This window comes from Paroedura picta, chromosome 7 (genome assembly GCF_049243985.1).
Source record: "Paroedura picta isolate Pp20150507F chromosome 7, Ppicta_v3.0, whole genome shotgun sequence".
NCBI lineage: Eukaryota > Metazoa > Chordata > Lepidosauria > Squamata > Gekkonidae > Paroedura > Paroedura picta.
Window position 1 is genome coordinate 59326205 of NC_135375.1, and position 12400 is coordinate 59338604.

Sequence of the window (12400 nt, forward strand, 5' to 3'; positions counted from 1 at the left end):
CCTCCATTTTCTCTAATAGGTCTGGCTTCTGTAATTCAGTTGTAATTCTGGGAGATTTCCAGCCCTCACCTGGAGGTTGGCAACCATTTTTCACTGGCCAATTCCGCCAGCTGCGCCTTTCAGTAAATGACTAAAATGCAGCGGAAGAAGGCGTATATTGGAATCATTAAGCCAACGCTTTACCACAAGAAAACTATTTGGCATATCGACCAAATCAGCACACGATAGCAGCAAGTCTCGCTTCCGCCGACAAGCTTTGGAAGCGGTATGGGGGGGGGGGGGGGCACGAAGGTTTCCTGAGTCCGTGTCTAAAACTACAAGTCCCAGAATCCTGTCGGGGAAGCGATGCCAAATTAAACCTGTTTAATGTTGGTCGTGAAGACGTGCCATAGTCCGTTGCTCGTCCCCATCCTTTGGGGCCATTGCCATTTGACAGCATCCCCGCCCCGGTGCAGTTGATTGGCGCCGGCTTGCTGCTCCTTCTGCCTCTCCGGTCCCACGCCGCTTACGCGCGGCCCTCTTTCATTCCTCCGAAGCGCGCTGGCATTCGCAGCCCTTCTGCAGGGGCATTCTCCCTCGCTCTGTCTCTCCCCCCCCCCCTCCCCGTGTCAGGGCCTGGGTTAGGTTCCGCCCCTGCCCTCCTCCCGGGGCGCTCCGACAGGGACGGGAGCCGCCGCCGCTTCCATCTGCCACCCGGGCTGCTCGCTCCGCGCGGAAGGCTTCTGTGACACTCAAAGCGCGCCGCAGCGGAAGGCAGAGCTAGCTAGTAGCCGCAGAGCTGAGGGCGAGGAAGCAAGGGAGGGCGGCGGCGGCTCGGAGCAGCCTCTGCTTCGCCATCCCCGGGGCTGCGAGGAGGCGACTCGCCGAAACGCCAGCCGACAAGAGGGCACCGCAAAAAGCCGAACAAAGGGCAGGGACGCGGCCGCCGGGGAAGGTGAGTGGCGGGCGGGCAGAGGCTCAGGGGCGGTGGAAGTCTGGGGCTCAGCGCTCTTCCCTGATCACCCCCCCCCCCCCGGCCTGATTCCCTCACCCAGGACTGCTGGTCACACGGCGCTCTGCCTCCTTCCAGCTGAAGGCAGCTCAACAAAGGGAGGGGGGAGGGGGGTTCCTTGTAGTCACAAGGAAATAAATCACTTAATATAAAAATGAAGCTCGGCCAGGGGAGGGCGGCCACAGCGTTGTGGCGGCCGCGGCCAGTCGGTGCAGGGAATGTGTTCCGCGGTACATGGCAGTGCCCTGCCTTCCGTGCGCAAGGAGCGGTGCGAGGTGGGAAATAACCTGGCGACAACCTAAAGTCGCGAGCAAGCCTCGCCGCCGCAAGAGGGAAAGCCGGGGGTGGGGAAATGGGGGTGCTTTGACCGGTCGCGCGCGGTGTCGGGAGTTGAAACGGGTGGATGAGGAGCGGTGGCTGAACCTCTGCCATCTTCTTCCGAAGGCAACAGTCATTCAGCGCACAAGCCTCCTTTTGTAATTTCTTATTTTTTAAATAAAATTCTAAATCCTACACTTTGGCTGATTTCATCCCTTCCTCAAAATGTCTCGGCAACATTCTAATAATAATAGTAACAACAATAAATAAATAACGTTATTTTTATAGCCCAGCCTAAAGACTAAAAAAACAGGGCAAGTGAATCATCATCACTGCCTTTTATTTTATTTCTCCCTCTCTCCTTTCCAATAGCTTCAGATGCCAGGTTTGCTTCATTCTGGCTAGAGGACAAGTTTTCCACAGGAGGATGTGGGTGCTCTCATAAGAATAGCTGTTTGGAAAATTGAAAGAATAAACCTTTAGCAATGAGTGAGGTTCTTCCTCTTGTTGGAAGGATAAGACATTAACAGTTGTAAATAATTAAAAATAATGTTGCCTTTACATGGTTGAGTGCGAATGAGATGGAGGCAGGTGGTTCCTTGAACAGGTTGTTCCAAGTCAGTATTTCCTGGGCTCAAGGGCAAATGGAGGCTTCTTTACTTTTTTTCCCCTCTGGAAGAGAGGGTGTGGTAAGGAGTCTGTAATGCAGCACTGGCAACAGTACATATTGGCAGGGTGCTTTCCCCTGTACATGTGTGGTATGATATTTCAGTCCCTCTTCTCTCCCATACCTCCAAACCCATGCAAGATACTTAAAAATTGGTCTTATTTTTTGAAACGTACAATTGTCAAAACACTATGCTTGTAGGAGAAATGCATTACAAATAGGGAAACTGCCTAGTATGGTGTAATTGTCACTGTAACATTCATGTATGAGTTAGGCTGTATCTGATTCTTGTATTTTGTATATGAAGTTATTAAGATACGTTTAGAACTGCGGTGCTTTTTCTCAGTTGATTTTAGACCATCAACCTTCTTGCTCACTTTAAAATCTGGCTTTAGGTTAATTCTGTATGGAAAATTCTGTCTGTTGATTTCTTTAGGCTGCAATTTGTATGTCTGGCTCAGGAGGTGTGGTCTTTTGATGTGAATATGATTTAGAAACAAATTGTTCTCCTTACCAGATGATACAGAGTTATCCATTTTTATATACTGCAGCACTGAAAAATCTTGAAGGAATGTTAGGGGCTACCTGTTTAAAATTAGCAAGCAGTAACACGGATAGTGTTGAGCTAGACAGGTTTAAGTAGTATTTTTTAAAGAGACACCATTGCATAGTAAACTTGAATAACTATGAAGCTTTTGCATATATGGATTCACACTACTTTAAAAGGTTTAAAGGTTATTTAGAAAATTTTGAACAGAGAACATTCTCAGGGTAGCACACAAAACAAAACACCTTATACGTTGTTAACAAAAACCTGGCATTAAAAACCCAATGTTAAACTTCTACCCACAGCATAAAAACTGCACAAAACACTGAACTTTTTAAATCTTAAAATGATTATCATAAAACAGTACTTCTCTGAGAAGCAGTTTATAATAATGTGAAATCATTAAATATGTGCTTTTTCATCTGGTGTAACCATCAAGATGGTGCTTTCTGCATTCATTTCCCAATACTTCTAAGATGGCATGGAGGGAATACAAATATGACTATACCCATGTTATAAAATGCAGTCAAAGACTTGCTCAAAAACGAAACCTAGCAATTGGACCTTGACCTGTGGTCATTTATAAGCATAGAACAATATTATGCAGTTGAACTGCAGTAGGGTATGTTAAAGTAGTTCCAGTGATCTGCCTCTGAGAAGCTAAAATGACTGTTTTGAGCAGGTATGATTCTCTTGTCTACTTTTTCAGCTTGCTGTTCTAGCAAGTCATTTTCTGACATGCACTCAGCCTACCTTTCTATCCTATGCAAATTATCCCAAAATAAACACCGAGCAAAGAAGTTGTGATAGATAACTCAGTGAAGATATTTGCTCAGTGCACTTAAAAAAGGCAAATGCTGTGTTGGGGGTAATTAGGAAGGGAATTGAAAACAAATCAGTCAATATCATAATGCCCCCATACTTTGGGGGAGGAATAGTAGTTGGAGGGGAACAGCACATGCCACTGTAAATTGACAGATGGATTGGCAACTTGATAGATGATGGCTAGTAAGTGTTTTAAGATGTATTGGGCATGGGGAACTTATTAAACATCTGAACGTGTCTTTTGACTATTTTCTATATAGTAAAGGTAAAGGTATCCCCTGTGCAAGCACCGAGTCACGTCTGACCCTTGGGGTGACTCCCTCTAGCGTTTTCATGGCAGACTCAATACGGGGTGGTTTGCCAGTGCCTTCCCCAGTCATTACCATTTACCCCCCAGCAAGCTGGGTACCTCAGAAGGATGGAAGGCTGAGTCAACCTTGAGCCGGCTGCTGGGTTTGAACTCCCAGCCTCATGGGCAGAGCTTTCAGACTGCATGACTGCTGCCTTACCACTCTGCACCACAAGAGGCTCATTTTCTATATAGTAATCTGGTGTTAATTTCTTTGTAGCATCAGGGCTACTGAGAGCAGTTATGGGTCCCTAGACTCATAGGAAAATCCAAAAGGTGAATCATAACAAGATCACAATATCAACAAATGGAAGTCTTCCTATAGGCCCGTCTCATAAGTCACACTCCCTAGACCCAAACATCACATGAACACAAATCACTGAGCACACTGTTAACTTAAAAATACCTTTGCATGTGGAAAAATGAATGTGAACTTGTCCATTTTTCAGACTAAGCTACCATTCAGATGTGAGTGCTTTGTCTTCCTTATAGTTATGTTCCAGTGAATATAAAAACACCTCTGTCTGTAGGGAAAGTTGCAGAAAGTACTTTAGTAAGCAGTTTTTCTAGGAGAAATGGGGAGAAGAGCTCTGATTAAAAGTATTCTTTCTCTGCCCTGTGAAAGTTATGGGAGCAAAATGAAAAAAATAAGTGAGTGCCTGTTTTTTGGAAGCAGTGAAATAACATAGTGTAAAAGGGTATAATCTTGCTTGCTGTTTTTTGGGCTGTGGGACCTCTAGCATTTCTGACCTGAGAAGTCATAGTGCCTGTTCTTTCTTTTCCCTGCCTGTCTTCCTTTCAAAGTTCTTATTGGGGAATCCCCTCCTCGTTCCCAAGATGTTCTGCTTATTAAAGTAAAGTTTTAAAACATATAGACTACTTGCCACTCACAAGCCTTTCTGGGCAATGGCTTAGCCCAGTTTCCTGGAATATGGGGTGGATGCCGCATTGGAGATAGTGCTCTGAAGAGCCACAGGTGGCCTCCAAACCACTGAGTACCACTATAGTAAATAGTACTGTATCTACCCTTCCCTTCCCCCTACGAAGTAAACACAGTATTTCTGCCACATCTTGGAAGGTCTGCCAGGCACCTACTGTTTTTGTTTTTTAATTCATCACAGCTGAGATCTGCTACATAAAGTTTAAGAGATGCTTGCACCTGAAGCAATCTCCTGTTCTATGGCTGAGAGGGTGCAAGCGTAAAAGAGAAAGGAGAGGAAACGGCACGCAGTTATTTTAAAATGCCTTTCATTTAGGGGATATGAGAGGGGAAGGATAGCGAGCACTTCTGCTCAACTGAGGAAGGTCAAAAAACTCATCCATTCTGCCTTCCTCAGCCAGTTGCTGAAGACAGCAAATCATAGGCTACCTACTTGTGCTGTTTTCCCATCATGTTAAAGACTTATTTCCTAGAAGCAGCAGAAACATGGGGCAACTACCAACAAGGAATAAGAACAAGATTGCTGACATAGCTATGGCAGTACCAGGGATTGATCCTGCTTCTAAGAGCCATTTTCTTCCTCTAATTGTAATGCTGCAGCCCAGGTCACCTCCACAAGTCCTGAAATCTAAAAATCCCAGCAAGCTTCCAGAAGACAGCTTAATACATGGTTGGTGCAACAGTACTGAGTGCAAGTTATTCTTTTCAGATACACGGGAATTAGACTGTTAGTTTCAGTGGACAACCTGGAGCAGTCCTAACACACAGCTTGGGGTAGAGGTTAAGAGCAGCAGCTTCTAATCTGGCAAGCTGGGTTTGATTCCCCACTCCTCTACATGTAGCCAGCTGAGTGATCTTGAGCTCATCACAGCCCTGATAGTGCTGTTCTGCTGTAATATCAGAGCTCTCTCAACCCCACCTACCACACAGGGTACCTGTTGTGGGATGGGGAAGGGAAGTCAATTGTAAGTCACTTTGAGACTCCTCCTGGTAGTAAAAATCAGCTTATTAAAAAAAAAAACCCAACTCTTAACAGAATAAGGAAACCTAAGCTGATACATCTACTGGGTCACTATATGGTGAGTCTTTAAGTAACATAATGGATCCAATCTAATAGAGAACATGACCCTTTTCAGAGACCAGAATATTTTATTGTGCTAATCTTCTTTAGTGTACCTAAATAAATTTCCGACCAATCTGCTAATACAAAAATATACCTAGGAATTCTCTCCATAACTCAAATTGGATTGAATTGAATATGTAATTGAGTTCTTGTGGAATTTATCAAATAAACAGTTAGGACTTCAGTATACTGTAAGAGACGCATGTAGAGATCTCCACAGTGTGCAGTTATTGTTCTCTTTATGTAAGGCTTCCATTTGCACATTCTGTTCTGAAAGGTTTATTCAACCATGTTTTCTGCCATGTGCGCTATGTAACTTTTTTTTTTAGTAAGAACTGAAGAAAAAAATATGTTTAAGTATGTACGTCCTTGCACAATCTGTTCAGCCCTTGCCATGGAGGATGGGTCATATAAGAGGAACTTATTTGTATCTGAGTTTGTATCTGTGCCACAGTTCTTATTAAAGACTGTATGTGAAGTTGGGAGGGTGCATGAGTCTGATGCTCACTCCTCATTACTGCCACATTGTAACCAACATTATAACACTTCCTCCATTTATGACCTCATTCAACATGATAGGTACAGCTGTAGCCATATGCTTGTAGCCTTTATGCTTCCTGGTGATGATTTGTGCATTGTATGGCAGCTGAAAAATAAGCTGCCATGCTCACATGAATTGCTGTCCAGAAGTGATAGAAGTGACTAAAAATGTCAGTGGCTGTATCTCTGACCCATGTGGACAGACTTTCAAATGAGTTTGTGCAGAATCATAATAATTATTAAGGCTCAGATGAGCCTGAGAAGTTTAAAATCTGAATGAACAGATTTGATTCTAATTTTTAGGGCCTGAATAAAGATTATGGACAGTTTGCCAATTTCCCTTCTCAATATATATATTTCCTCTTTGCCATATTAATGCTTGGTCAGCTTGGTTTGATTTGTCTCAGTCTACTCATGAGTTTGCATATACACATCACCTTCTCCTCATGCTTCATGAAATAAGCTATTAGAATGAAAAAGTGCAAGCTACAAATGAACCATGTGTATCAGCATTTTTTATAATCGTTTGATAATTTGGAACAGGTAGCTTGAAAGGTTCCTTAGATCTCAAGATGATTATCACTTCTTCTAAATCTTACTTTGCATATCTTTACAGTTCAGTATTTATAGTGGTACTTTAAGACACAAGTAGGGATAAAATATTTAGTTCTCTGAAACTGTTCTGGAGCAGAACAATGAACTATTTGTCCTACATGTATAAAACAGGATCCAAAGACAGCAACCCATTTGTTTGCTGAATAACTCGAGGCAGCACGTGGCTCATAGACATACAAAACCATTACAAGGTTACGATTATTATATAATCTCTGTTTGGGGATGAATTTCTGTCTTCTTTGCTTTTAATGCCACATTCAATTTCACGGGTGATGCAAATCTGGAGGTTCAGAATCCTTCAAGGGGGGAGGGGGGAACGATGGTTGTGCACACACCCATGAGTGAATTGTATTCTGTTGCACCCTACAGAATCCTGTCATGGTATGTGCATACCACAGATGAAATAAAAATGGTTTGCAAAACTGGTCATGTGTTGGGAACGTTGAATTCTGCATACTTCTTTCAAAAAAATTTATTAAGCATAGTGCTATTGTTGTTTTAGTCAGTGCTATAGTTGTTTTAATCAGATGAACTAATAATTCTGATGTTAACATTTTATTATTGCTATAGAAATTATTTTATTTATATAATTTATTTGTTTGTATGTTTATTTATTTATATTTTTATACTGCCCTTCCATACAGCTCGGGGCTGTTTACATAAAACATTGTAGAACATTTACATAGAACATATAACAACATAACAGATAACAATCATGATATAACATGCCAACCAGAACAGCATTTCAACAGAACAATAACACTGACAATCCCTGGGTAGGTTCGACCACTCAGTCTGGGGGGGGGGGAGGTAACCTGTAGATGTTTTGAGTCGGTCGACCTCAAACAAATGCCTGGTGGGGGAGCTCCCTTTTGCAGGCCCTGTGGAATTGTGGAAGTTTGGGCAGGGCCCTGATTTCTTCAGGGAGCTCGTTCTACCAGGTGGGGGCCAGGACTGAAAAGGCTCTGGCCCTTGTTGAGATCCGACATGCTTCTTTGGGGCCAGGGATTCGCAGCGAGTTGGAGGTGGTGGAGTGTAAAGCTCTTTTGGGGGTATAGGTAGGGAGGCAGTCTCTCACATACACTGGGCCCAGACTGTGTATGGCCTTAAAGGTGATTACCAAAACCTTAAGCTTAATCCAGAATTCAGCTGGGAGCCAGCTGAGTTGTTGGAGTACCAGCCAGATGTGGGATCTCCATGATGTCTTAGTGAGAATCCTGGTTGTTCTGCACCCATTGTAGTTTCCGGATCAAGGATAAGGGTAGGCCTATGTAGAGTAAGTTGCAGAAGTCCAGTCTAGAGGTGACCATCACATGGATCACTGTGGCTAGGTGCTCTGGGTCCAGGTAGGGCGCTAGTTGTTTAGTTTGGCATAAGTAGTAAAATGCCAACAGTGCTACCTTTGTGACCTGGGCTTCCATTGTAAGGGAAGCATCCAGGATCACCCCCAGGTCCCTGGCAGAGTGAGTCGCTAGGAGCTGCACACTGTCCAGTGTGGACAGGCGTGCTTGCCATGATCCCTTCCTACCCAACCACGGGAATGCCATGTTTGCGACTCTGCTAGATCCATTTTGTCACTACTTCCAGGCATCTGGTTAAGGATTCTGGAGAAGACTCAGGGAAGAAGACAGAATGGCCTTTGTTCTTGTACTGCCCACTGATGTGGTAGAAATGTCTACATACAAATCCACTATCAACCTATGTAGTTTAAATTGGTCATTTATACCATTTTGAAACTCTCTTGCAGTACAGACAATAGTCAATTAGTCTACAAGAGGCATTTATGATTCATGCTGATTTGGATGTGTATAAGCCATATCGAATGCCCTAGTGTGGGTGGGGGCTTGGAGAATAATTTGTTACAGCTTTCATACAGCTCTGTTGAAACTATTGTGGTGTAATGATAGAAGATTGGAGCTTAATTCAGCCATCATGCTAAACCATAGTTACAACCTCTAACTTGAGTTGGGTGTGGTGTCTGAACTGACAAATCATAACATGTGACTGAGCAAAAGTCTAGAATAGAAAACCATAGTTTGAAGAAGCTTTATAAATTGTAATGATGCTTTGATATGATATTTAAATTGATAGATCATTCTGATTTTCAGGGATAGTATGCACAAAATATGTGCATGAATTTGACCGGAGAGGGTGGGAAGGAAATGCAGACAAACTGTTAATGTTTAACTTGCCTTAATAGAGACATGATTATTTACTTCATTTATACCCTATTTTTTTCTCCAATGGGAATCCAAAGTGGTTTACAACATCCTCCTCTTCTCCATTATTCTCACAACAACATTTCAGATTAATTTGGGAGACCTGAATAGTATTATTAAATAATAAAGTTGCCTGTAATTCATTTGAATTTCATGTAGCTTTGATGTTTGTGGGAAATTGCTAGTTATGTGGGATTCCAAGCATTTATTACTTTATGATCTGTATCTAGTAATGCAGATTATTTGTGCAGATAGATTATTATGTCCTTCCCCCAGTTACTATACAGACTGGAACATTACAGATTGTAGGTCAGTGACTCCAGCAATATTAACAAGAATTGTCTGCTCTGACTTCTTGTGTAGCTAGGACTCTTCAATTGCTTTTGTTCTGTGTCAGCAGGCTGTGGTGTTTCAAACTATATATTGTGTGCTGTTTGTAATGAGTGGCTAGCTTATTTCTGTTGATGCTTCCTTCCACCATAATACAGGTTAAATCTGTATGCTTTCTGCTGGAGAGAAGTCTTATATGTTTTCAGTTGTGTGTTTTTCCACTTCTGCCACTGTGGAGGGTGACGGCTTAGTTGGTTTATCGGAATAGGTAACTAGATTTGGACATAAGAGTCTTGAACATAAGAGACAGACACAAGACTGAGTAATCTCTACCATGGACTTGTATATCTTTAAACAGCCCGTGGCGCCACGGGCGCCACGGACTATATAATTCGTTAAGCCCCCTAGAGGTGGGCTTTGTCCGTGATGAGGAAGGGTCCGGGTTGGACCCTTCCTCACGACAGACAATCGGAGGGACCAATCGGCAGGCGCTTTGCGCCTGCCGATTGGTCCCTCCAATTCCCAGCCTGAGCAACTGCGAGCCGCGCGCAGCGCGGCTCGCAGTTGCTCTCGGACTGACGCGGCGAGAGGCGCTTCGCGCCTCTCGCAGCGTCAGACCGCCGCCCGAGGGAACTCCCAGCAGTCGCGCGAAGCGCAGCTGCTGGGGGTTCCCTCCCTGCCGGTCTGACGCCTTCTCCCCTTTCAAAACCCCTTTTTATAAAGGGGCTTTGAAACTAGTATATATATATATGTGTGTGTGTGTGTGTGTGTGTGTATGTGTATGTGTATGTGTATGTGTATATGGTTTGATTGTGCTCTCATAGTACAGCTGTGACTGACAGCTCTCTAAAAGGCAACCTGTACGTGATACCTTGTACTATGAATTGTGGGAGCACAATTCCTCTGGTAAGTAGCTTATTAAATCCACTGCTCAAGATGTGGTATCCTTTGTAGGTAAATTCAAGAGAGTGAGATGGAAAAATGTTTTGATGAGGCACAACTTCACCTCTGAGGGGGTGAGGATATCCTCTGGGAGTCTGGGTGATTTCTACTGTTCCATCAGGGAGGCAGGGCTTATTCAAATTTCTCCTTCCTGTTAGCTTCCGGTGGGAGTCACCCAAGCTCAGTTCGTTTCCTGGCTCACATAGGGAGACAGCTAGTCAGGCAGCGGGCAGCCCTTCCTTTAAAAGATTTCTATTTCTCATACTGCTTTTCCTATTCTATTCCTATTTCTATGGTTTAAAGATCTGTCTGGAGTCTATTCTCTGTGATCCGACACACCAGGAGAAAGAAACAGAGAGAAAAGCTGTAGAAGCACATTCTCCACAATAGAAATAAAGGCAGCTATTTCAAGCCTTGCAGAGGCAAAGAGGGCCAGAGGCATGCATACCTGGGACTCAGAGAACGTGCTCCTATCAGAGACAGACCTGGAAGCCCCAGTGGTACCAGGGGAGGCTACAAAGTCGCCAGGCACATCCTCTAGGCCCATCCCTTCCCCAACCATCAAGGAGGCTTCCCAGTTGGCAGTAAAATGCAGGAGGAGAGGGAGGGCAACCTGGGAAGCATCCAAAAAGTGAAACAAAAAAGACAGTGACCATTTTGAAATTGCAGGAAATGTCCCTACCGAAGCGGAATTGGGAGAGGAAGACACAGTAAGCGCCTCTGGGAAAAATGATATTTTTGTGGATTTTATGCAAAAAATAATGCAAATGGTAAGAGCTGAACTGAAAGAAAAAAGGAGGCCTAAGCCACATAAAGAAGTTTTTTTTGGGGGGTGCACAGTAGATCCCTGTCTTTAGGCTTCAAGCCAAGACACTGAGGAGCACATCAGGAGAGATCCTGGAGAACTAAAGCAGCTCAAAAAAGAATATATTATAGCCCTTCAAGAGATAGTACACACTCAGATGGGGAGGGATCATCAAAAGGCAATACTGAATTTTTATCAGATGAAGAAATTGTAGAGAAAATGGAATTACCAGACCAAAAGAATTGTTTTTTTTTTCAGCCCGGATGACTATACATAACTTACTGGGCAGATGTATGGGTGCATTTGATATTAAGCAGTCTGCAGTGGAAGAAGAAGTAAATCCTAAATTAAAATAAAAAATTACTGAAGCTAATGCAGAATTTTTTCCACCTAAGGACCAAATTCCAACATTATTTCCTTTGCCTCAACATTTTGAGAGGTTATCTAGAACTGCATGGGTAAAATCAATGGCAAAAAGACAGTTTCCTCAAACAGCAAATAAATTATACTCCATGCCTAAATACACTAAGGAGTTATTTCAGACACCAGTTACTGATGCATCTGTTATCACTTTGCAGACATATGGGTTATTATCAGAAGAGGGTGAAGGGTCTGTTAAAGACCATTTAGAAAGGAAGGTAGAGTATGCCTTAAAGAAGACCTTTGAAGCAGTGGCTATGGCAACGAAAGCAGCCTTCCTTAGCTCTATTGTAGCAAGGACTTGTATAGTATGGAAGCATAAAGTGGCCTAGTTAATTCCAGAAGACAAGATATTGTCAGAAGGTGTGCAGAAGGTACTGAAAGCAGTGTCATTGTTGGCTGATGCATCTCTAGACACTTCTGTTTTTACAGCTAGAGTTATGGCAACAAGTTCAGCTGCCAGAAGAACACTTTGGCTGAGAGCGTGACAAGCGGATCTGAAAGCCAAATCGGTGTACCCATTCTATGGTGAGAAGTTATTTGGAGAGGCTTTAGGTTTTAGTGGAAACAAGAGATAAAGGTGATGCCCAGAACCTTGAGAAGGTCTGACAAGAGGTATCAAACTGGTTCATCTTCTACTTTTAGAAGGCAAAAGGTCATACCTAGGTTTCACCAGGAAAATAAAAGGCCTTATTGGCAGCAAAAGACAGGTTTTTTGAGGGGATTACAATAATAGAAAACCCAGCTATAACTTCAACAAGGGAGACAA

General features: G+C 43.3%; 1 protein-coding gene across 1 annotated transcript in view; it reads left to right on the top strand.

The window, feature by feature from the left end:
• Positions 1-403: 403 nt before the first annotated feature.
• CDC42SE2 (CDC42 small effector 2) overlaps positions 404-12400 on the top strand; it is an 86471-nt gene continuing 74474 nt past the window's right edge. The window contains exon 1 of the mRNA XM_077344479.1: positions 404-934. The gene's annotated coding sequence lies outside the window, so the exon portion shown is untranslated. The remainder of the gene's footprint in view (positions 935-12400) is intronic.